Below are 22,882 nucleotides of genomic sequence, written 5' to 3'. Positions count from 1 at the left end.
TTTCCCGATGTTATACCGACTTTAGAAAGCAGGAACTGCAATAACAGTGCTTACACATTTCTGCCTTTTTGAAGCAGGGTGTAACATTGGTAAATCTGCAGTCATCTGTCACCACCCCAATATCATAGGAGTACTGGAATATTCTGCCCAGTGCCTCTATTTCCACCACTCTTTCCATCATTAGCTCTCACATATCTCATCTAGACCAGCTAAAAGATCGACTTTATTGTGGTAAAGTGTTGGATTTAAAGGGGTTAACTGAATCTGTTCTTTCAGTGCCTGTAATTAATGTCAGTCTCCATGGACCCTAATTGTATCACCAGAGGGTTTCCATCTTCTATTAATAGGGACTCCTTTCAATATGTTATCCGATAGTGTCAGCAGGAGCATAAACCTCGGCACGAACAGGCATCAGCGGCTCCAGAGAGAGGCAGAGGATAGATCAGAATCTGAGAACAATAGATTTCAATGTTGCAGCAATGGGTCAGAATCTGAGAACAGCAGAATGGAATGTTACAACATTGGGTAGGGGTTTATCCGATGTGTTTAACAGTCTATCTGCAGGTTGTGATTGGATACCATTGGAATGGCGATTCGGTGATGCACTTCGGATGATTCAATACATTTACTATCCCATCCTAGCTATTATTGGTGTCCCTGGTAAGTCTCTCTCTTTGTCCAGTTATTAATTATATAACCCTATTTAACTGCATTACTGATCTTGTCATTTAACCTGCCATCCTCGCTGCTGTGATCATTCATGGGAAATTTCTATCTCCAGGTATTAGTTCTATAAACCATTGCTAACTGTATTACTGTTATTTTAATTTACTGTGTCATCTTTGCTGCTGTTGGTGCCCCTGGTAAGTCTCTCCCTGCCCAGCTATTGCATGTGTAAACCACGATTCAATGTATTACTATCCTTGTTATTTAAGTATTGGGGATATTGAAGCCATTGTTGTCATTCCCAACATACACTCTGTTCTCTTTCCAATGAATCAGCCAATATAAGAGCTGAAACCAACAGTTCACTTCCTCAATGATCTTTTTGACCCTGAGCTGAATTCCAAAACCCTATCCTGTCGACAACGACATCTGTAATATCAGCCTTTGTCTTTGTCCATCTGCTCTTTAAACCACAATCCAGTCTCAACTTGTCAATTTGTAAAATCCAGTCTCAACTATCCTAAAGCTATGCTGAGAAGACTCATAGTTACAAACCTGCATTAACCACAGCACATCGAAATCTCTGATTCCTGAATCCTAATTCTCACTAAATCCTGTCTTTCATCACCCCTGAGCACCCTGATCCACAATGATTCCTGGTAAAGTAGAATCATATTTGTAATATTCCTGTTATTGTGTTCAGTTCCCTCTATGACCCCACCCATACAATGAGTCCCATGCACCCGTCTATTTCTCATGGTGCTGCATATTTTTTCCGTTAGATTATTTATCAATTCACTCTGTATCTCTCCGTAACTGCAGTTCTGGGCTCCGTAGAGCCATTGCTGACGAGGCTACAAAGCCTAGAACTTTTAATGTGGTGGTGGATGCGCTGCCAGCCACCAGTGGCTTCTCTACAGTGGTGTTCCGTTTTGAGTATGGCGTTCCAGCAGCATTGACACACATCTTTGAAAGTTGTTCTGTACATGTCCACTCACTGCCTGTGTCAGTCAGCAGCATGAGGAACCCCCTCCAGTGTTATTTAAAAGGACCAGGCATCCAAATTACAGGAGAGGCGATTTTGACTTCCTTCTGCTATTGTAAAGTTAGTGGAGGTGTTGTGAATGGTTTTCTGGAGGTTGTATTGTGAGCTGCTGCAGTCATTCAGGGGGGACAGAGGATTTGGTGCCCCAACTCTGAACGAGGTATAGGGACTATAGTTACAGTGCCTCTGGGTCTGTAACATGACCAACACATGGAACAGTGGCTGCAGAGGGGGTAGGATCTGTAAAGAGGGAGAAGGACAGGGCTCTGCCCTACCCACGCTGGGTTTTCCAAGAGCAAATTTCCTACCTACACCTAACCCAGGTGCGGTGTGTGAGTCGACTCTGATTCAATAAGTAATTGGTCACAGAGCAGTGTCAGCTCCTGCAACATGAACTGGAGCCTCACATCAGGGTGAAGACGATGCTGTCAGTGGCCGTTACGGTCAAATTTTCATTGAACGTCTATGTATCTGGGTGTTTCCAGGCAGGAGCGGATGACGTATCAATTAGCTGACTCCATTAATGTAAAGTTGGTGTGTGAGCATGCCAGTATATCATCTTGGTGAATGTCGATTATCCTGGCAGAATGCTGTTATTGAAAATAACGCATTTCATGACCACTGCATGCCCCACAGCGATTTACACCCAAAGAGTACTTTTTAAAGTGTAGTCTCTCTTGTAATCTATGAAGCACAGCAAGTTCCCACAAGCAGCAATGTGTTAATGATCAGATCTGTTTTTGTGCTGTTGATTGAAGTATGAATATTGACCAGGACACCGGGAATAATTCCCCTCCTCTGCTTCTAAATAGCGCAATGGAATTATTATTATCCACCTGAGAGGACAGACGGGGCCTCGGTTTAGTGCTTTATTTGAATGATGGCACCTCTGACAGTGCAGCACACCCTCAGTATTGCAATGCACTGTCAACCTTGATTCTTGAGATCAAGTCCTGCAGTGATACTTGATCCTAGAAGCTTGTTACTGAAAGGGAAGAGAGCTACAAACTGAGCCACGGCTGACATTGGTCCTTTAATCCAATGTGCTTCTAATTTGGTAACACGGCTGTTTTGTGGTACATTATCAAACACATTTTGGAAGGATAGGAATATTGGGAAAGTTGAGGCAGGAACAATCATAGAATCAAAGAATAGCATTGCATGGAAGGAAGCCATTTGGTCTATCAAGTCAGTGCTGACAATTTTGAAGAGCTTCCATTTTGTACCACACCGTGGCTCTTTCCCAGATCCTTCCATTTTTTTCTCGTTAAGATATTTATCTAATTCCCTTTTGGAATCCGCTATTGAATCTGTATCCTTTAGCCTATCAGACGATACATTGAAAATCCGAAACAACCATTGCATTAAAAATCCTCGTGTCGCCTCTGCTTCTTTTTTTACCATCGCCATAAATCTTTGTCCTCTGATTAACGGCCTCTCACACATTGGAAACCGTTTCACTTTATTAAATTGATCTAAAACCTCTATAATGTTAGATATATCAGTCAGGTCTCCTTTTAAGTTTCCCTGCTCACAGGAGAACAATCCCAAATTTCCAACTGTAATCCCTCATCCCTGGAAAAGTTCCAGAAAAACTCTTCTGTCCCCTCTCCAAAGGCTTCATGTCCTTCCTAAAGTGTGGTTCCCAGTATTGGACACAATGCTCCAGGTGGAGCTGAACTAGTCTTTTCTATATATTTACCATAACATGCTGACGATTCAAACCTATGTGTCTATTAATAAAGTCTAGGGATCTATTTTCTTGGTTAACTGTTTGTTAACCTGTCCAGCTATCTTCACAGATTGCACACAAATACCCAGGTCTTTCTGTTCTTCTCACCACCTTTAAGGTTGTGCCATTTAGCTTGTATTGTCACTCCTCATTCATCGGTAAGCATCTCACCCATCAACTTCTCTAGTGCAATTAGGTATGGGTAATAAATGCTGGCACAGCCAGCGACACATACGTCCCATGAATGACGAATATAAATAAAATCTTCCTACAATGTATCACCTCACGCATCTGCCATGCCAATTAAATATTATGAAGACTAAAGCCAGTGTTTTCAGACCCAGCAAGAAACGTTTCCTAGCTCACGACTCCATCCCTCTCCTTGTCAACTGTCTGAGACTAAAGACAACTATTCCCAACCTGGTGTAATAGTTGACCCTGCGATGAGCTTCCGGCAAAATATTCACATTTATTTACACCTCCGTGTCATCAGCCAAATCTCTCAATCTCTCTGCTCTTCTGCTGATGAAACACTCCCCCTTGCCTGTGTTACCTCTATACTTGACTATTCCAACACACTCCTGGCTGTTCTCCCACATTCTACCCGCCATAAACTTGAGGTGATCCAAAACACTGCTGCCCATGTCCTAACTCACACCAAGTCCTGTTCCCCGTCACCCCCTGTACCCTCTGACCTATATTGGCTCATGGTCAACAACACCTCAATTTTAAAACTCTCAGCCTCCTTTTCAAATCCCTAATTGCTTCACCCCTCCCTATCTCTGGAATTTCCTCCAGTGCTACAACCCACGGAGATGTCGGCATGCATCTAATTCTGGTCACATAAGCATCCCTACCATTGATGGCCGTGCCTTCAGCTGCCGAAGCCCTAAGCTCTGGAAGAGAAGAGCAGAATTTCTTCAAGGTAGGCATTCCTGGAAGAGAAGTGGCAGTGAATCAAATACTAAAATAAATGCAAATGACTGTGGATGTTGGGACTCCGAAGGGTGAAAGGAAAGTTCTGGAAATACACAGCAGATCTGGCAGCATCTGTGCAGAGAACAAAGTTGCTGATATCCCAGGTAAGTGACCCTTCATCAGAACTGGTAAACGTTAAAAATGTAACAGCCTGTCATTTAATTTCTCCCTTCTCTGTTCCATCACAACCCTTCCTTCTTGTTCTTCTACACCCTTCTCCTCTTTCATTTGCTCAAAGACTGTTACATTTCTAACGTTTACCAATTCTGAAGAAGTGCCACAGACTTGAAAAGTTAAGTCTGTTTGTCTCTTCACAGATGCTGCCAGACCTGCTGAATATTTCCAGAACTTATTATTCTCATCCCTAAGCTCTGGAATTCTCTCCCTAAATCCTAAATAGAGTAAGTTGCATAGAGACCAGTTTTAGGGAGTGCTGCTTGTACAGAGTACTCAATACACTCGTTCCTACATCGCCCCGTCACCACTTGCTTCTTTGGGCAGCACGTGGCTGACAGGGGGTAAAGCGGCACCGCCGCTAACTAACGGCTGAATGGGGGTTGGTGAGGGGATGTGGGGAGTAAGAAGTCAGAGAGCGTTGCGCAGAGGAGCGGAGAAAAGTCGGTCAGGGTGGAGGGGGGAAGCAGCAAGGCCTGGAGCAAGTGATGAGGTTTGGGGGGAACAAAGCAAGCTGCGCATGGGGGAGAGCAACCAGTGTGGCAGGAGCTAGTAGCTGTGTTCGGGCGAATTAGCCCTTGTCAGTCATCTAAACGAAGCGCAATAACGAACTGCCAGCAAATTTTATAATCTGCCTGATTCCAATGATCGGGGTGTCAATTCACGATCAAACATGTAATTCATTTTGTATTTAATACCATGGAAATATTCCATGGATCTGAGGATTACAGTGAGTATCCAGGCATATTACTGGGCTTCCAACCAACTTAATGTAAGGTTAGTTTGCTAGAACGATCTCGCGATAGCATTTCGCGTGATACATTAAGCCATGCCAGCATTAATCCAGGCAGCTGTCTGAACGTCGCAGACACTGACGTTCCATTTGAAGTGCCTGCATTTGCGCATGTGCAAGTATTGCGCCGCCTCGTGGTTGCGTTGTCAGCATTTGTTAAATTGCCTTTTGAAAGATCGTATTAAACATGTTTCCGCCATGACTTCAAGTAGCGAATTCCAGATCCCAACAACTCGCTGTGTAAGAAAATTCTCCTCATTTCTCAAAATCCTCATGACTTTGAATTCTATATTAAATATCCTCTTACCCTTCACTACTGTAAAGAAAATAATCCCAACTTCTCCAATCCCTCCACATAACTGAATTCCTAGATCAGTGGTACAATATGATTAAAATTCTGTTGTTCCATGTATCATTTACTGGCATGTGTAGGCATGTTTTACAGAGATTTAACATAACTTCCGAGTCTTTATTTTCTATGTCTCTATTTATATAGAACAGCATCTGATATGTTTTGTTAACTGCTTTGTTAACCTGTCCTGTGACCTTCAATGATTTGCACTCCCAGGTCTCTCTGTTTCTGCAGTCCCTTTACAATTGCAACATGTAGCTTGTGTTGTCTCTCTGCATACATCCTTCTAAAATGCATTAACTCACACATCTGCTGTGACAATTCAAAAGTGTGATGATTGAAGCCATTGTTGTCAGTCCCTACTCCGAACTTCATTCCCTAGCTGCTGACTCCATCCCTCATTGTGGCAACTGTGTGACAAAACCAGACTGTTCACACCTTGGTGTTATATTGGATCTCGATATGAGCTTCCAACTACAAATACGCATCTTCACTAAATAGAAATAGGCCAAATGGCCCATTGTGTTCTTGCCTGCCAAAATGACCCACACCCCTACACCCAAAACAGAACCCCACCTTCCAGCATTTGGTCCGTAGTCCTGCAAGTTACAGCACTTGAGGTGCAGCAAGGCAATTTTTTCCCCTTATCTTCCCTCGAATCATTCGACCATCTGGTTAAAATGTATGCCCCCTCATCACTGACCTCTCTGCTAAGGTGAATAGACCCTTCACCTCCACTCCATCCAGGACATTCAAAATTTTCTACATTTCAATCCAATCTCCCCTCAGCCTTCTCTGTTCCAAGGAGAACAGCCCAGCCTATCCAATAATTCCTCAATGCTGCATTTTCACAATCCTAGCAATATCGCCTTCAATCTCCTCTGTATGCTCTCTAATTCAGTTACATCCATTCTGTAATGAAGTGACCAGAACTGCACACAGTACTCAAGCTGTGGCCTAACCAGTGAGTTATACAGTTCCAGCATAACCTCCCTACTCCTATATTCTATACCACGGCTCATAATGGAAAGGATTCCATATGTCTTCTCAACCACCTTTTCAATCTGCCCTATTGTCCTTCAGGGACCTGTGAACATTCATCCCAAGGTCCCTCACTTCCATTGCACTTCTCAGTATTTTCCCATTAATCATGTATTCCTTTGCCTTAGTTGAAAGAATGTATGAAAGTGTGAGGTAATCCACTTTGGTAGGGAGAATAAAAATGAAGATTATCATTTAGATGGAGAAGGACGAGAAAATGCTACAAGTACAGAGGGATTTGGATGTCCTTGTGCAGGAAACGGAAAAGTTTAGTATGCAGGTGCAGCAAATAATTAGGAAGCAAATGGAATTCTGGCCTTAATTGCTAGGGAGTTGGAGTGTAAAAGTAGGGAAGTCTTGTTGCAACTGTGCAGGGTGTTGGTGAGGCCACACCTGAGTACTGCATGTAGCTTTGGTCCCCGTAGTTACGGAAGGATATACTAGGCAGTTCAGAAAAGGTCCACTCGGATGATTCCTGGGATTAAGGGGTTGTGCTATCAAGACTGGCTAAACAGGTTAGACGTTTATTAATTGGAGTTTAGAAGAATGAGAGGTGATCTTATAGAAACATATCAGAATCTAAGGGGGCTTGACAGAAGATATTGAGAATATGTTTCCACTGGTGGGGGAATCTCGAACTAGGCGACAGAGTTACAGACTAAGCGGTCACACATTTAATACTGAGATGGTACGGAATATCTTTTCTCAGAGGGTGGTGAATCACTGGAATTGTCTAGCTGAGAGAGTGGTGGAGGCTAGGTCACTAAATGTATTTAAGGAGGAGGAAGGTAGATTTTTGAAATCTCGGGGAGACGAGAGTTATGTGAATCAGGTCTGAAAGAGTACTTGGGGCCTGGGTCAGATCAGCATGATCTTATTGAATGATGGGGCTGAATGACCTACTCCTGCTCCTATTTCTTATGTTTTTATGTACTTATCGGTACCTCATTCTTCAAAATGTAGCAGTCAGGGACTCTCTCTGCTTCTCTTTCAAACTGAGCAGCCTGTGCTAACTTTCGCAATACCAGGTCGGCTCACTGAGCCTCAGCTGGGGAAAATCCATTTAATTCATTCCCTGGGTCTCCTAACTTTCCAAAGCAAGTCTCAGACTGACAGACCTGGTCATTTGCCTGCAGTGCCACTGCAGTCTGCTTTGAAGGAACTAATTTGATCTTGGCCTGACCCATTGCACTTTCCGGGGTTCTGCAGGAGACCGTTTCCTGCCACTGCTCTGCCTCTCTCACCTCCTGCGGTATTTCTTTCTCTACTTGGCGGCAGGGGTGGGGTGGCTGCCACCTTCATCCTCCACAGCTGATTACCGAGGAGCAGGCCAACCCCGTCCACAGGCAAACTAGGGACAATCCCTATTGTCCCCGCTTCCGTAATTAGGTCGCACTCCAGGTGTACTCGGTGTACAGGTGCAGGCATACACTGCCCTCAAACATCATTTACCACCATTTTGGTGTTCACTGCACTCTCAGTTAAAAAGGGGTCTGGTGGCCCTTGTGTTGCTAAGAATCACTATGAGCTTGCTTGCCCCACTCGAAGGGTTTGAAGTTACTTTCCCTTCAAATACCAAACCCTGATAACCTTCAGGAATACTATCAACTTTTCCTGCACTGGCCGTCGAAAGCTTCCTGGGTTTCACCCTAATGGGATTCAAACCCACAGCCTGTTCCGTGTTTTCCATCAGGCCCTCACCTGCACTGAGCAGCTGTGCCCTGATTAAGGCTACCGGTTTCCACTTTAAGTGCCAGCAGCCAGATTTTGAATGTCATGCCTTGTTACAATGGAAGCACACAAGTCTCTGGGTCTCACCCTTGCTCACAGCACCTTCCTTTTTGGCTGGAGGAGGGCCCCTTGTGTCTCCTGCTGATCTTTCTCTCCCAGGACTGCTTTGGCGGATATCACCTTCCCACCCTTTGTCCTTTTCAGATTTTTAGGGGTGATTTCCAGGTAGGAGCAGGCGCAGTGTCCAACATAATGTCGCAGATGTTGTAATAAAGTCGTTTATATGCAGGAAGAGGCCAGTCGACCCCTCCATGCCAGTTCTTCGTGGAACAATCCAGTCAGTCTCACTCCCCCACGCAATCCCCGATAAGTTCATTTCTTTCAGGTGCCCATCCAGTTTCGTTTGGAAATTATTGATTGTCTCGGCTTCTACCAACTCATGGTCCGTGAGTTCCAGGTCAGTACCATCCACTGTGTAAAAAAGTTCTTCCTCATATTCCCCCGTATCACTTGCCCGCAATCTTTCGTCTGTGCCCCCTTGTTCGTGTTTCTGCAGTTAATGGCAACAGATTTTCCTTGTCTATCTTAATTAAACGTATCATAATCTTGTACACCTCTATCAAACCTCCTCTTAATCTCCTTGCTCCAGGGAAAACAACTCCAGGTCAAACTAACCCTGTAACTAAAATCCCCATCCCTGGAACGATTCTGGCAAATCTCCTCTGCACCCTCTCAAGGACTTTCACATTCTTCCTAAAGTCTGGTTACCAAAATTGGACACAGTCCTCTAGTTGGGGCCTTAACTCCATGCAGAATCAGAATGTGGCTCCTCGTAGATAAAGAAAACTCCCCTCCAGACACAACTCATGTTTCTACACCCCCAACCCACCTCCTGCAGCCAAGCAACCTCATGCAATTAACATGTCAATAACATGAGAAATGGAGTCACCAGGAACATCGTGGAACAGAATATCGGTCTGATGAAGCATTGCCTCCAATGTCTGAACCTCTCGGGGGGAGCCCTCCAGTACACACTGGAGCAGGTGTCCAAGTTCATGGTGTTCTGCCGCACCCTTCATATCATCACCATCATGAGGACACAGGAATTGGCACCAGGAATCCTGGGCTACCTCAGGAGGTGGAAAAGGAGGAGGCCGGGAGTATGTTTCCTGGACGCCTTCGACCCAGACAGGCTGTCGGAGAGTCCCTGCTAAGAGTTCAGTTCCCACAGGACAATTTCCCTTTCTCGCCATAAATCTCCTATTCTCCACTGCTACATCCATCTGAGACGCCCAGTGACAGTGTCCAATTGGTCACCATCCTCCAATAAAAACACCAACAAAAACCTTTCCGTGAACATCTTTATCCAAGATCACATCCAATTATACATACAAAACTGAAATATTCCCCATTGTCTATTCCATTAGAGACTGTCTTGTGGGTTCGCAAGACTTGCCTACTGCTCTTATACGGTGTTTCTCCAGTAGCTGCAACATGGCTCGTGGAAGACTGCGTACTTACACTGGGGGAGACTGCAGAAAGACTTTAGGATTTTCTTTAAAGTTTGCTGCCAGTCTCTTTGCGTACTCTCTCTTTGTTTCTCTTATTTGCTTTTACACTTCACCTCTGAACCTTCCATATTCAGCCTGGTTATCCATTTTATGATCGATCTGACATCTGTCATAAACACACTTTTTCTTCTTCATTTTCAACTCTGTCTCTTTTTTCATTCATTGACCTCGAGATCTGTTTGCCCTACGCTCCCCCTTCGAGGGAATATACCTTGCCTGTGCCCGAACTACCTGCTCTTTGAAGGTAACCCATTCTTCAGCTACTGTTTGTCCTGTCAAAGTTTAAGTCCAATGTCTTTGTCCCAGCACCATTTTTACGCCATTGAAGTTGGCTTTCCCCTAATTCATTATTCTCCCCCTGGATTCTCATTTTTCCTTTCTCAGAGTCAACCATATGATGCAATGATCTCTGTCTCCTAAATGTTCTCCTACTGACACTTGATCCACTTGGAACAGCTGATTCTCGAGAACCAGGTATAGCACTGCCTCCTTTCTCGTTGGACTAGCAACATACTTTTGTCGAAGATTTTCCTGAACACGCTCCAGAAACTCTTGCCCTCCTCTGCCCTTTACATTACTACTATCCCAGTCCATAATTGGATAATGAGTGTCCCCAATTGTAACTACTATATAATTCATGCAACTTTCAGTAATTTCCTTTCAAATTTATTCCTCAACGTCCTTCCCACGAGCTGATTGCCTAAAGAGAACACTGAACAATGTAACTGCACCTTTTATGCTTCTTAACTCCATCCAAGTAGATTTTGCCCTTAACACACTCTCCCCCATCCCACCCTATCACAGGCCTTGGTGAGACCTCATCTGGAGTATTGTGAGAAGTTTTGATTGCCTTATCTGAGGAAGGATGTTCTTGCCATGGATGGGGTGCAAAGAAGATTTACTGGACTGATTCCTGGGATGGTAAGATTGATGTATCAGGAGAGGTTGGTTCGACTGCACTCGAGTTTAAAAGAATGAAAGGGATCCCATAGAAACATATAAAATTCTAACAGAACTACACAGGTTAGATGCAGGGAGCATTTCTTATTTTTATTTCAGATTGCCAGCTTCTGCAGTATTTTGCTTTTATTTCAGATGCAGGGAGGATGTTCCCAATTGCTGGGGAGCCAGAACCAGGGGTCACAGGCTCACGATACGGGGTATGCCAGTTAGAACAGAGATGAGGAGAAATTTCTTCACTCAGAGGGTGGTGAATCTGTCCAATTATCTACCGCAGAAAGCAGTGGAGGCCAAGTCATTAAATGTATTGAAGAAGGAGATCGATATATTTCTTAATGGCAAAGGGATCAAGGTATGTTGGGAGAAAGCGGAAACATGGTACTGAATAAATGATCAGCCGTGATCTTTTTTGAATGGCACAGCAGGCCCGAAGTGCCGAATAGCCTACTGCTGCTCCTATCTTCTAACTTTCTATGTTTCCACCATGTTTTCAGGCAGTGAATTCCACATTTTAACAACTTGCTCTGTAAGACATTTCTCCTCATTAGACCTCTGGGTCTGTGTCAATTACCTCAATCTGTGTCTTCTTGATACTGAACTTGCTGACATTAGAAACAGATTCACATTAAATACCCTATCAAAACTCTTCATGACTTTGAACTTCTATATTACATCTCCACTTACCCTTCACTGCTCTTCAGAGAACAATCCCAGATTTTCAAATATCTCCACGTAACTGAATTCCCACATCCCTGGTACGATATGATAAGAATTCTGCGGTTCCATGTATTATGTACTGGGGTGTGCCGTAGTGTTTCATATAGATTTAGCATAACTTTCCAACTTTTGTTTGATATGCCCCTATTTATAAATCCTAGGATCTCATATGCTTTATTAACTGCTTTTGTCACCTGCCCTGTGACATTCAACGATTTGCACGCAAACTCCCAGGTCGCTCTCTTCTGATACTCCCTTTTCAATTGTAACATATACCTTGTGTTGTCTTTCCACATACATCCTTCGAAAATGTATTACCTCACACATCTACTGTTCCAATTAAATATCGAGAAGATTGATGCCATTGTTTTCAGATCCCGTTCCCAACTTTATTCCCTAGCTACCGACTGCATCCCTCTTCCTGGCAACTGTGTGAGACTAAACCAGATTGTTGGCAACCTTTGGGTCATTTTTGACACCGAGATGAGCCTTCACTAAAATAGTCGATGTCCACCAAGAAAATCAGAGAAAATTCATAGAAAATCATTGAACTGAAACAGCACAGAAAGAGTTCACGTGGCCCATCGTGTCTGTGTCGGTCAAAAAACGATCCACCCATTCTAATCCCACCTTCCAGAATTTGGTCCCGAGCGCTGAACGTTAAGCTGTAGAGGTGCATATCGAGACTCCGTTTTAAATCAGATTTGGGTCTCTGCCTTTCAGTCAGTGAGCTCCAACACCGCCCCCCACCCCCATCCCCCCCCCCCCCCACCACCCTCCCCCCACCATCTGGGTTATTCTGTTTCCTCAATAACACTGTACTCTTTCCAGCAATCACTTTCAAGCTATGCTCCCTGGTCACTGATCTCTCTGCATGTAAATAGGACCTTCACATCCACTCTCTCCAGGCCTCTAAATTCTCACCTGGGCCTTCCGTGTTCCAAGGAAAACAACCCCAGCCTATCCAATCTTTCTCCATAGCTGCATTTTTCCAGTTCCACCAACCTCCTCGTAAATATCCTCCAAACGTTCTCGAGTGTAATTACATCCTTTCTGTAATGAGGTGACCAGAATGGCACACGGTACTCAGGTTGTTGCTAACTAATGAATTGCACAGTCCCAGCATAACCTCCATGCTCTTATATTCTACACCTCAGCTAATAAAAATGAACGATTCCATATGCCTTATGTTACGACCAATGCGGGGGGAGTGCACTGTTAAATCAGTCCCACTTCTCCACAGGGCACAGCCTATCAATAATTTTTCCCACCTACTGAAACAACCAACCAGATCCTCTAATTGTTACCAGAGTAAAACATACCATCTTTAATAAACAACAAAATTAAACTTTGTTCTTAAACAAGTCTTAACCAATAAGGAAGTAAACATATATGCGAAATGAAATATTAAAGCCCTGTATTTTACCATTGCCCTCACGCACACGCATATGCATCCAACAAAGAGTTCACCACAAGTAGGGATTTTTGTTTACAGCTGTTACAAAGGAATAGAAAGAATTAAAAAAAAAAGTAGACTGCAATAATCTGGAAGGAAGTCCTTTGTTTTGACGAGGTGTTCCAAAGTCAAATTGTTGGCTGGCACTCGGAAACGTTCCAGGCGAGGTCGCTGAACAGTTTGTTTGGGTAGATGTTCAAAGCAATTCAACTGCAGAAGGCTTCACATAGGTCTTACAGCAAATGTGCAACAACGCAGGTTTCAGTACTCAAACATTTGATGCAAGGTTCTTTTGAAGTTGGTTGGTTTCTGCAAAAGTTCAATGTTTCTTCAAAATACAGGAGGCAACAGTACAACTTCATACCCGCTTTTGCTTTTCAATAGCAGGGATTCTTCAAAGAGATGCAACAGGAGTTTTCTTTCTCTTCCGATCTTCTATCAGGTCCAAAGCAAATTCCAACTGCCGATTTTAGTAAAAAGAAAAGCGACATCTTTGAACAATTCAAAGTGATAGCAAAAACAGATCAGCAACAATCCTGTGACAGCTATATGTCGTGGTCCGTCATTTCCTTGTAATCATCTGTCCCTTCAGGTTAGAACTCCCTGTGTTGTTAACCTGAAATCACATGTGCTCCAGCAAAAGCTTGTTTACTGGTTAACGTTCAGTTGAATTTCCTTCAAAAGAAAACACCCAACGTTCAGACTCTTCCGTTTTAAAATATAGATTCCAAGTTTTAACAAAGAAATATGGGCTCTCACAACACTTCTTGCCCACCTTATCTACCTGCCCTGATACATTCAGGGATCTGTGGGCATTTAGTCCAACGTCATTTACTTCCTCTACACTTCTCAGTATTCTCCCAATTATCGTGAATTCCGTTGCCTTGCTTGACCTCCCCAAATGCATCACTTCACACTTATGCAGGTTGAATTCCATTTACCACTTTTCTGCCAATTTGACCAGACCATCAATCTCTTTCTGCAGTTTACAGCTATCCTCCTCGCTCTCATTCAGGCGGCGTTTTCCCCCTTATGTTGTGTACAAACGTCTTGAACATGCTCCTATATTTATAGCCAAATTGCTTACATATACCACAAAAAGGGAACCAGTACTGAGCCCTGCGGAACACAAAAGGAAACAGCCTTCCAGTCGCCAAAACACCCATCAACAATTACCCGTTCTTTCCTGCTACTGAGCCAATTTTGCATCCACCTAGCTGCATTTCCCTGGATCCCATGGGCTTTACTTTTTGGATTAAGGAGACCATTGCAGTGCTGGAGAAAAAAAAGGGGGGCGGTGGCAGCATTGATTAAGGATAACTTGCAGTGCTGCAGAAAAAGGATGTCCCAGAGGGTCCGATGGCGGAATCAATTTGGCTAGAGATAATGAAATAAAAGGTGCAGTTCCATTGCTCGGTGTTGCCTATAAGCCACCAACTATTGGTAAGAACCTGGAGGACCAAACTTGCAAGGAAATTAGAGAGTGGTGCAAAAATTATAGGGTAGTTTTAATGGGAGGCATTCATTCTCCAAATATAGACTGGAATAATAGTACTGTAAAGGACAGTGAGAGGCAAGGGTTTCTGGAGTGTGTTCAGGATTTTTTTCTGCAATGGTATGTTGCTAGTCCAACGAGGAAGGAAGAACTGCCAGACCTGGTTCTTGGGAATTAGGTGGACCCAGTGGAACAATTATCAATAGGAGAGTTTTTAGGGTATAGTGATCATTGTATCATAAGGTCTAGGCTGAATTTGGGAACAGGACAAAGAGCATTCCGGGTTCAGAATAATTAATTGGGATGAGGCCAACATCAAGGGGGCATGAATGGAGCTGGGGCGAATCAAGTGGAATCAAAAGCTGACAGACAAACTGGTACCTGAACAATGGGATACGTTTAAAATGAGACAGTTTGGACACAGTTAAGGTATGCTCCTTCGACGGGAAAGGTAGGATAAACAAATCCAGAGCTCTCTGCATGACAAAAGAGTTAGAAAGTAAGATAAAGGAGAAAACATGTCCTTATGACAGATGACAGGCAGAAAATACTATTGAGAACCAGGCTGAAAATAGAAGGTCCACAGTGAAAGTGAAAAAGCAAATAATAGAAGCAAAGAAAGAGCATGTAAAGCAACTGCCAGCTGGCATTAAAGGGCATCACAAAGTTTACTATAGGCATATAAACCCTGGAATTGTTGAAAAAGGTGTGAGGTCAGACACTAGAGGGGCTTAAATTTGATAAACAGGAACTATTAGACAGGTTGTCTGCACTTAAAGTAAATAAAGCAGCACTACCGGATGTGATGCATCCAAGGATACTAAGGGAAGTGAGGGTGGAAATTGTAGAAGCACTGGCTATATTTTTCATTCTTTCTGAGACTCGGGGATGATGTTGGAGGACTGGAAAATTGGAAACGTCACATCCTTGTTCAATAAAGGGTGTACAGATAAGCATAGCAACTGCAGACCAGTCAGTTCAACTTCGCTGGTGATGAAACCTCTAGACAAAATCATTCGTGACAAAATCAATAGTCACATAGATAAATGAGAGTTAATTAAGGAAAACCAGCATGGATTTCTTGAGGGAAATTGTGTTTCACAATCTTGCTGCAGTTTGTTTGAAGTGGTAACAGAGAGGGTTGGTGAGGGCAATGCTGTTGATGTGGTGTACAGCGATTGTCAAAGGGCATTTGATACAGTGTCACATACCAGACTTGTGAGCAAACCTTTAGCTCATGGAATAAAAGGCATAGTAGCAACATGGATATGAAATTGGCTGAGTGACAGGAAACAAAGAGTAGTGTGAAATGGAAGTTTTTTGGTTTGGAGCACGGTTTGTAGTGGAGTTCCCCAGGGATCAGTGTTGAGATCCTTGCTTTTCCTGACATATATTAATGGCCTTGACCTTGTGAGGAGGAACATTTAGAACTTCAAAAGGACATAGACAACTTGGGGAAATGGGCAGACAGGTGGCAGATGAAGTTCAATGCAGAGAAATGCGCAATTCATGTTGATTGGAAGTACGTGCACAGACAATACATAATACAAGTACAATTCTAATGGGGGTGCAGGAGCAGAGGGACCTAGGTATATATGTGCATAAGTCATTGACGGTGACAGGACAGGTTGAGAGACCGGTTAATAAAGCATGCAGTATACTCGGCTTTATTAATAGGAGCATAGAGTGCAAGAGCAGGAAGTTCCATTCAACTTGTAATATACACTATTTTAGCCTCAGCTGGAGTATTGCGCCAATTCTGGGATCCTGACTTGAGGAAAGATGTGAGGGCATTGAAGAGAGGACAGAGAAGATTCACGACAATGGTTCCAAGGATGAGGAATTTGAGTTCAGAAGACAGAATAGAGAAGTTAGGACTGTTTTCCTTGGAGAAAAAAAGGGTGAGCGGTGATTTGATAGAGGTATTCAGAATCACGAGGGTTCTGGAAGGAGTAGATAGAGAGAAACTGTTCTCACTCGTGAAAAGATCGAGAACGAGAGGGCACAGATTGAAAGTACTTGGTAAGAGATTTCAAAGTGACATGAGGAAAAGCTCTTCTCGACGCAGCGAGTGGTTAAGGTTTGGAATGCGCTGCCTGGGAACGTGAAGGAGGCAGGTTCAATTGAAGCATTGAAAAGGGAATTAGACAGTTATATGAACTGTAACAATGTGCAGGGTTACGGGGAGAAAAAAGGTGAATGGAACTGAGGAGTTGCTCTTTCAGGCAGCCGGTGTGGACTTGACGATCCGAAAGGCTTCCTTCAGCACTGTAACAACTGTGTGATTTTGTGTGCTGTAACCTTTCTGCTATGTGGGAGCTTGTCAAACACAGTGCTAAATTCCATGTAGACCACATCAAATGCACTATGCTCAGAAATATTCCTTGTTTCTTCTTAAAATAATTCAATCAGTTTAGTCAAACAAGATCTTCCCTTCACAAATCTATGCTGATTATCCTTGATGAATCTATTCCCTTCTAAATGGCAGATTATCCAAACTCTCAGAAATGATTCCAGCAATTTGTCCACTACTGAGCTTAGACTAACTGGCTTGTAATTATTTGGTCTATCCCTCGCTCTCTTTTTCAACAGAAGTACAACATTAGCACTTCTCCAAGCCTCTGGCACGACACTTGCATCCAGTGAGGACTGGAAAATGATGGACAGAACTTACGCTATTTCCTCCCTCGATTCTTTTAACAACTTCGGGTACATTTGATCCGGTTCTGGTGACTTATCACCTTTCACGGATGCTAATCTCATTAATACATCATCCTCTCTATGCTTATCACATGCAATACTTCACACTCCTCTTCCTTATCTAAAATATCTGCATCATCCCCCTCTTTTGTGAAGATAGATGCAAGGTATTCATTAAGAACCATACCACATCTTCCCTCCCTACACATATGTTACTTTTGTGCTCTCACATGGGCCCTACACTCTCCTTATTTATCTTCTGACTCCTTATGTATTAATGAAACATCCTCGGGATCATCTTGATTTTGCTTGTCAATATTCTTTCACGCCCTCTCTTTGCTTTTCTAATTTCCTTTTGGATCACATCCATCCACCTTCTATACTCCTCTCAGCTTTCTGGTGTACTGAGTTCTCATTGTCGACAAACATTTTCCTTTTCTGCATTATCTTACCCTGTAGGCTCCTTGACATCCAGGAGGTTCTAGAATTGGCCGTTCCACACTTTTTCTTTTTGGAATGTTTACCTGAACCCCTTGAATCTTCCCTTTTAATGTCTCCCACTGCTGTGACACTGATTTGCCTTCTAGTAGCTGTTTCCATTCCACTTTCGCTAAGTCACTCCTCAGTTTAGTAAAATTGACCTCGGCCCATTTGAGAACTAGCATTCCTTTTTTGTCCTTGCCCTTTTCCATAATTATAATCAAACTGACTGAATTATGATCACTGTCACCAAAGTGCTCTCTGACTGCCACACCTTCCACTTTCCTAACTTCATTTCTTAATATTAAGTCCAAAACTGCGCCCTTTCTTGTTGGGCTTGCTACATACCGGCCGCAACAAACTTCTCCTGAATACTGGCCAAATAAGGTCGCTGTAACTTGGCCTGACTTCGCCCCTGCCTCGGCTCCTCTGCCCAAAACCTTTATTCAGGCCTTAGTTAGCTCTAGACTTGATCATTCCAATGCCTTCCTGCTGATCTCCCACATTCTAATCTCTGTAAACGTCAGCTCATCTAAAATTCAGCTGCTGTTGTGTTCACTCCCATTAACACTCTCACGCTGATTCACCTATCACTGCTGTGCTCGCTGACCTACATTGGCTATCGATTAAGACACGTCTTAAATTTAAAATCCTCATCCTTGTTTTCAAAATCTTCCATGGCCTCACTACTCTATGGGCTGGATTTTATGGATCCCCATGAGGTGAGGACTTGCATACTGGTCCTGATGACCATATCTCACTCACCTTGCGTCCTGGTTCCAGCGCTGGGCCTGGGTCCAAGACCTCTGCAGTACTGACAGTGGCCAAAACTTCCAGTGACAGTGCCAATACTGCTGAGCTGATTGGCTAGCAATCAGACTTGGAGGCGGGAATCCCATCTTTAAAGTGACTTGCATACTGATGTGAGACACGGAGACAAAGAAAAAAAATGGAACTCTCTGTGTCGGGGGTGTGGCACGAAAAGGCCGAGCTGGTGTTACCATCGCCTTTCTGGACCAGCACTGGGAGTCCCACTTCCCACACATATCCAGTCCTCTATCACTGTAATCTCCTTCCGCCCCACGACACATTAAGATATGTGTTTTCATCTAATACTGGCCTCTTGAGCACCCTGGATTTTAATCTCTTCACCATTGATGATCGTACTTTCAGTTGCCTGGGCCCTAAGCTCCATAATACCCTCTACACACCTCTCCACATCGCTTTCTGACTTTAAAACACTCATTAAAGCTCTTTGATCCAGCCTTTGACCATGTTACCGACAGTCCTCTAATGTCACTCCGTGTTTTATTTTGCTTTATAATGTGCCGGTGAAGCATCTTGAAGCGTTTCAATGCATGAAAGGTGCAATATCAGCACATGTTGTTATTGTTGTTTCTGCCCATTCCACCGCCCTGTCTCTGTCCTCCTGAATTCCATTACTATCTTCCTCACTCTTCACTGTACTTTCACGCTTCATGACTGCTGCAAATTTCGACAATGTGGGCTGAAGCCCGAAGTCTAAGTCATTAATGTATATCAGAAACATCAGTGGACCTCGTATCGAACCCTGGGGATCAACACAGTATATCTTCCTCCAGTCTGACAAAAAGACATTCACTACAGTGTTGATAAAAGACCTCATGAAATATGTTACTGTCCTCATCAATATTTACCGGGGTGGGGGGGGGGGATGATTTATTATAAACCTATTATTACTGATGTTTAATTTAATCCTCGTACTTAATTAACTTCTCAATCAACTTCTGATTCCAGCTGAAATCCCTGTGTTTTTATTCAATTTCCCAATCTTACTATGGTTCTTTAATTTAAACCCAAGGCTGAATTTAATGGTCCCTGTGAGACAGGATAAGCGGTGGCGGGGCCCATAGAACTTTGGCTAAGACAAGCTTCCCATCCAGATGTCAATTGAGGCCTTTAAATGGAATTACACGAGCGGTTGGCGGGAGCCCACCACTTGTGCAATCTACCCAGTAAAACAAGGCTGCCTCCCTGCATAATTGGGGAAAACCTCTTCTATAGGTAATCTGTGGCCCATGGATGGATCCCCGAAGCAGAGACTGCTTCTCCGATAAAAGCCTATGCATTCAATAAGCACCCTTTTCCACCTTCCAGGAGCTACAGGACTGGCACCGGCAACCTCACCACACTTACCTGGAGTCTGGGACCTCAAAGCTGCTCCCGATTCCAGGACTGATGTACTACCAGCAGTGGCCCCTGCTCCCTGACTAGCCCCAGCTGCAAAAATTCACTTACCTGGGGTCCAAGTCTCCAGCGATGTTACTGCTCCCAGGACTGGTCTTATACTGAGAGTGCCCCCCCCCCCCCCAATGTCCTTACAGGTCCAGTCGGCAGTGCCACACTTACCTTAGTTATGGGTGTCCACTGATGCTCCCAGTCCCAAGCTGGCTGTAGTACCGTCTGTGAGGCCATTCCCGGACTGATCCTGTCTATCCCATCACACCTGTCTGGGATCTGACCTCCTGTGAACGTCCTGGTCCCAGGTCATATGTAATCCTGGAAATGGGCCCCGTCCTTGACTGGTTCTGAAACCCACCACACTTACCTCGGGTGTGTGTGGGGCTCCAGCAATTCATCTGTTTCCAGGCCTGGTGTGGTACAAGCAGTGGGCCCCACCCCCACGCCCACCTGAAGCCCCTACACGTTCTGGTTATGGGACTCCAGTGATGATCCAGGTCCCAGGAGTGCAATAGGTCCAGAAGTGGCCCCAGCTCCCTGACCAGCCCCAATGACACCAAAAATTTGCCTGGTGTCAAGGCTGTGCAGCAGTGGTCGTAGGCTCAGGTCTAGTGTTGTACCAGCAGTGGCCCTCACTACCTAACAGGTCCTGGCGACCATCCCCCCCACACACTTACATGGACTCTGGGAATCCAGCAATCATTCTGGCCTTAGGCCTGGCGCAGTACTGGCAGTGGCTCCCATTTACTTCGTCTGGCAAGAAGTGTCCTCGTCATCGTTACCTGAGGTGCTGTATCTCCAGGTCTGGTGTATTACGGACAGTGGCCCCAACTAGCTGACTGTCCCTAGTGTGTTTGCCATATTTATCTGTGCTCTAGGCGTCTAGAGATTGCCTTTCACCAAGGCCTGGTGCAGTACTGGCAGTTATGCTGCTGCCAGTGGCCTTGCCGATACTACTGAGCTGCTGGCCTGAAATTGTTCAACAGCTTTGGCAGCGTGATCCCCATAATTATAGTGATGTGGAGCACGGAACCAAGCAGTTAATTCCCCTAATGTCATTGAATTTCTGCTGGTGGGGACGCCGAATGCCAGGACGGGAATCCCCTCGATCTTCTGGTCTGCTATCAGGAACCAGCTGGCTCCACTAAATCCAACCCCCACTCTCTCCAGCAGAAGTCACTGATACAATAATTAGATACATACTGAATGTGGCAACAAGTATGACCCGAACACCATCAAACTGTTGTTTTTAATCCCAACCTGATGTATTATTTCTTGATAATTTCCCTTGTTTACAGTCAACTTGTGATGATTGCGATTATTTGTTTTTTTGATTTTTCAGCGGATTCATTTCCAATCATTGCTTTTAAATCACTGAATTCCGTGTTGTTTATCAATTTTCTATACAGGAGCCAAGTGCTGCAGATGCTGAAAATCTGAAATAAAAACATAAAATGCGAGACAAATTCAGCAGGTCTGGCGAGAGAAACAAAGTTAATGTTTCAGGGCGATGACCCTTCATCAGAACTGAGAGAGATGAGCGATGAAACAGTTTTTAAAGCAGGCAATAAACGGAGGGAGGGGAGGATTATGATCAATATCGGGTTTAAAAAATTCAATATCATCCAATTGTCATTTAATCTGTCCTGCCTTCCACCTGATTACAGATCTTCCCATTTGTTCTTTCAGGTCCAATCATTCCGACAGATTACAGGATACAGGAACACATTTGTAAATCGCAAACATTCCTCAATCAAACTGGTAACTTTTCTCCCAGCCTGATGTATAATTTCCCTATTTACTTCCCTTCCTCACAGTCAACTTGCTGACGATTGGGATCCTGTCTCGGGGAAAGTGCGGTCTCTCCAAATGTGTCACTCGCTACCTGATGGCCATGTCAGTGGCGGATCTACTGGTCATTATCCTCGACCTGATATTGAGACACATTCCAATTATTTATAAGGAACAGTTTCAGTTCCTGCAGTCCATTCCCGTTTGTAATATCCATGCCGTCCTGCTTTATGCAGCCACTGACTGTTCTGTCTGGTTCACCGTCACTTTCACCTTTGATCGATTTGTGGCCATTTGTTGCCAGAAACGGAAAAGTAAATATTGCAGTGAGAAAACGGCGGCTGTGGTTCTGGGAACAGTGACTGTGCTGAGCTGTTTAAAGAACACCACCTGGTATTTTATGCTAGCAGGTTGGTATTTGCTGTGAAACGATCCCTGGTTCTGTCGGGTAACATTCGACGCTCAGATCTCTCGGGTGTGGGTAGCAATCGAGTTCTTCCATCACATTCTAACCCCGGGGCTCCCATTTGTCATGAGTCTGCTGCTCAATTCTCTCACCGTCAGACAAATCTTAGTGAGCAACAGAGGACGCAGGAGACTCCGGGCTCACAGCAGTGTGGAGAGTTGCAGAGACCCAGAGATGGAGAGCCGAAGGAAATCCATCATTTTACTGTTAGTTATCTCGGGGAATTTCATCCTGTTATGGGCAGTGTTAATGGTGTATTCGATATGGAGCCGGATGCAGTATTTGACGGTGTCTGTGTCTGTATCTCCATTTCTACCTATGCAGTTTTTGCGGTCTGTGTCTGTATCAATGCCTCTTTTTCTGCAGGAATTGGCTTTCATGCTGCAACTTCTGAGTTGCTGCACAAATACTGCGATTTATGCCGTGACCCAAACTCAGTTCAGAGAGCAGTTGAAGAATGTGCTGAAATATCCCTTTACCACAATTATTAAATCCGTTCACTGATGAGAGGAAT

General features: G+C 44.1%; 1 pseudogene; it reads left to right on the top strand.

The window, feature by feature from the left end:
- The first annotated feature begins 479 nt into the window (after nucleotides 1–479).
- LOC137363804 (probable G-protein coupled receptor 139) lies at nucleotides 480–22,872 on the top strand (annotated as a pseudogene).
- The last annotated feature ends 10 nt before the right edge of the window (nucleotides 22,873–22,882 follow it).

Source organism: Heterodontus francisci, unplaced genomic scaffold (genome assembly GCF_036365525.1).
Source record: "Heterodontus francisci isolate sHetFra1 unplaced genomic scaffold, sHetFra1.hap1 HAP1_SCAFFOLD_92, whole genome shotgun sequence".
NCBI classification, from domain to species: domain Eukaryota; kingdom Metazoa; phylum Chordata; class Chondrichthyes; order Heterodontiformes; family Heterodontidae; genus Heterodontus; species Heterodontus francisci.
This window is presented reverse-complemented; position numbering and strand designations above follow the sequence as displayed.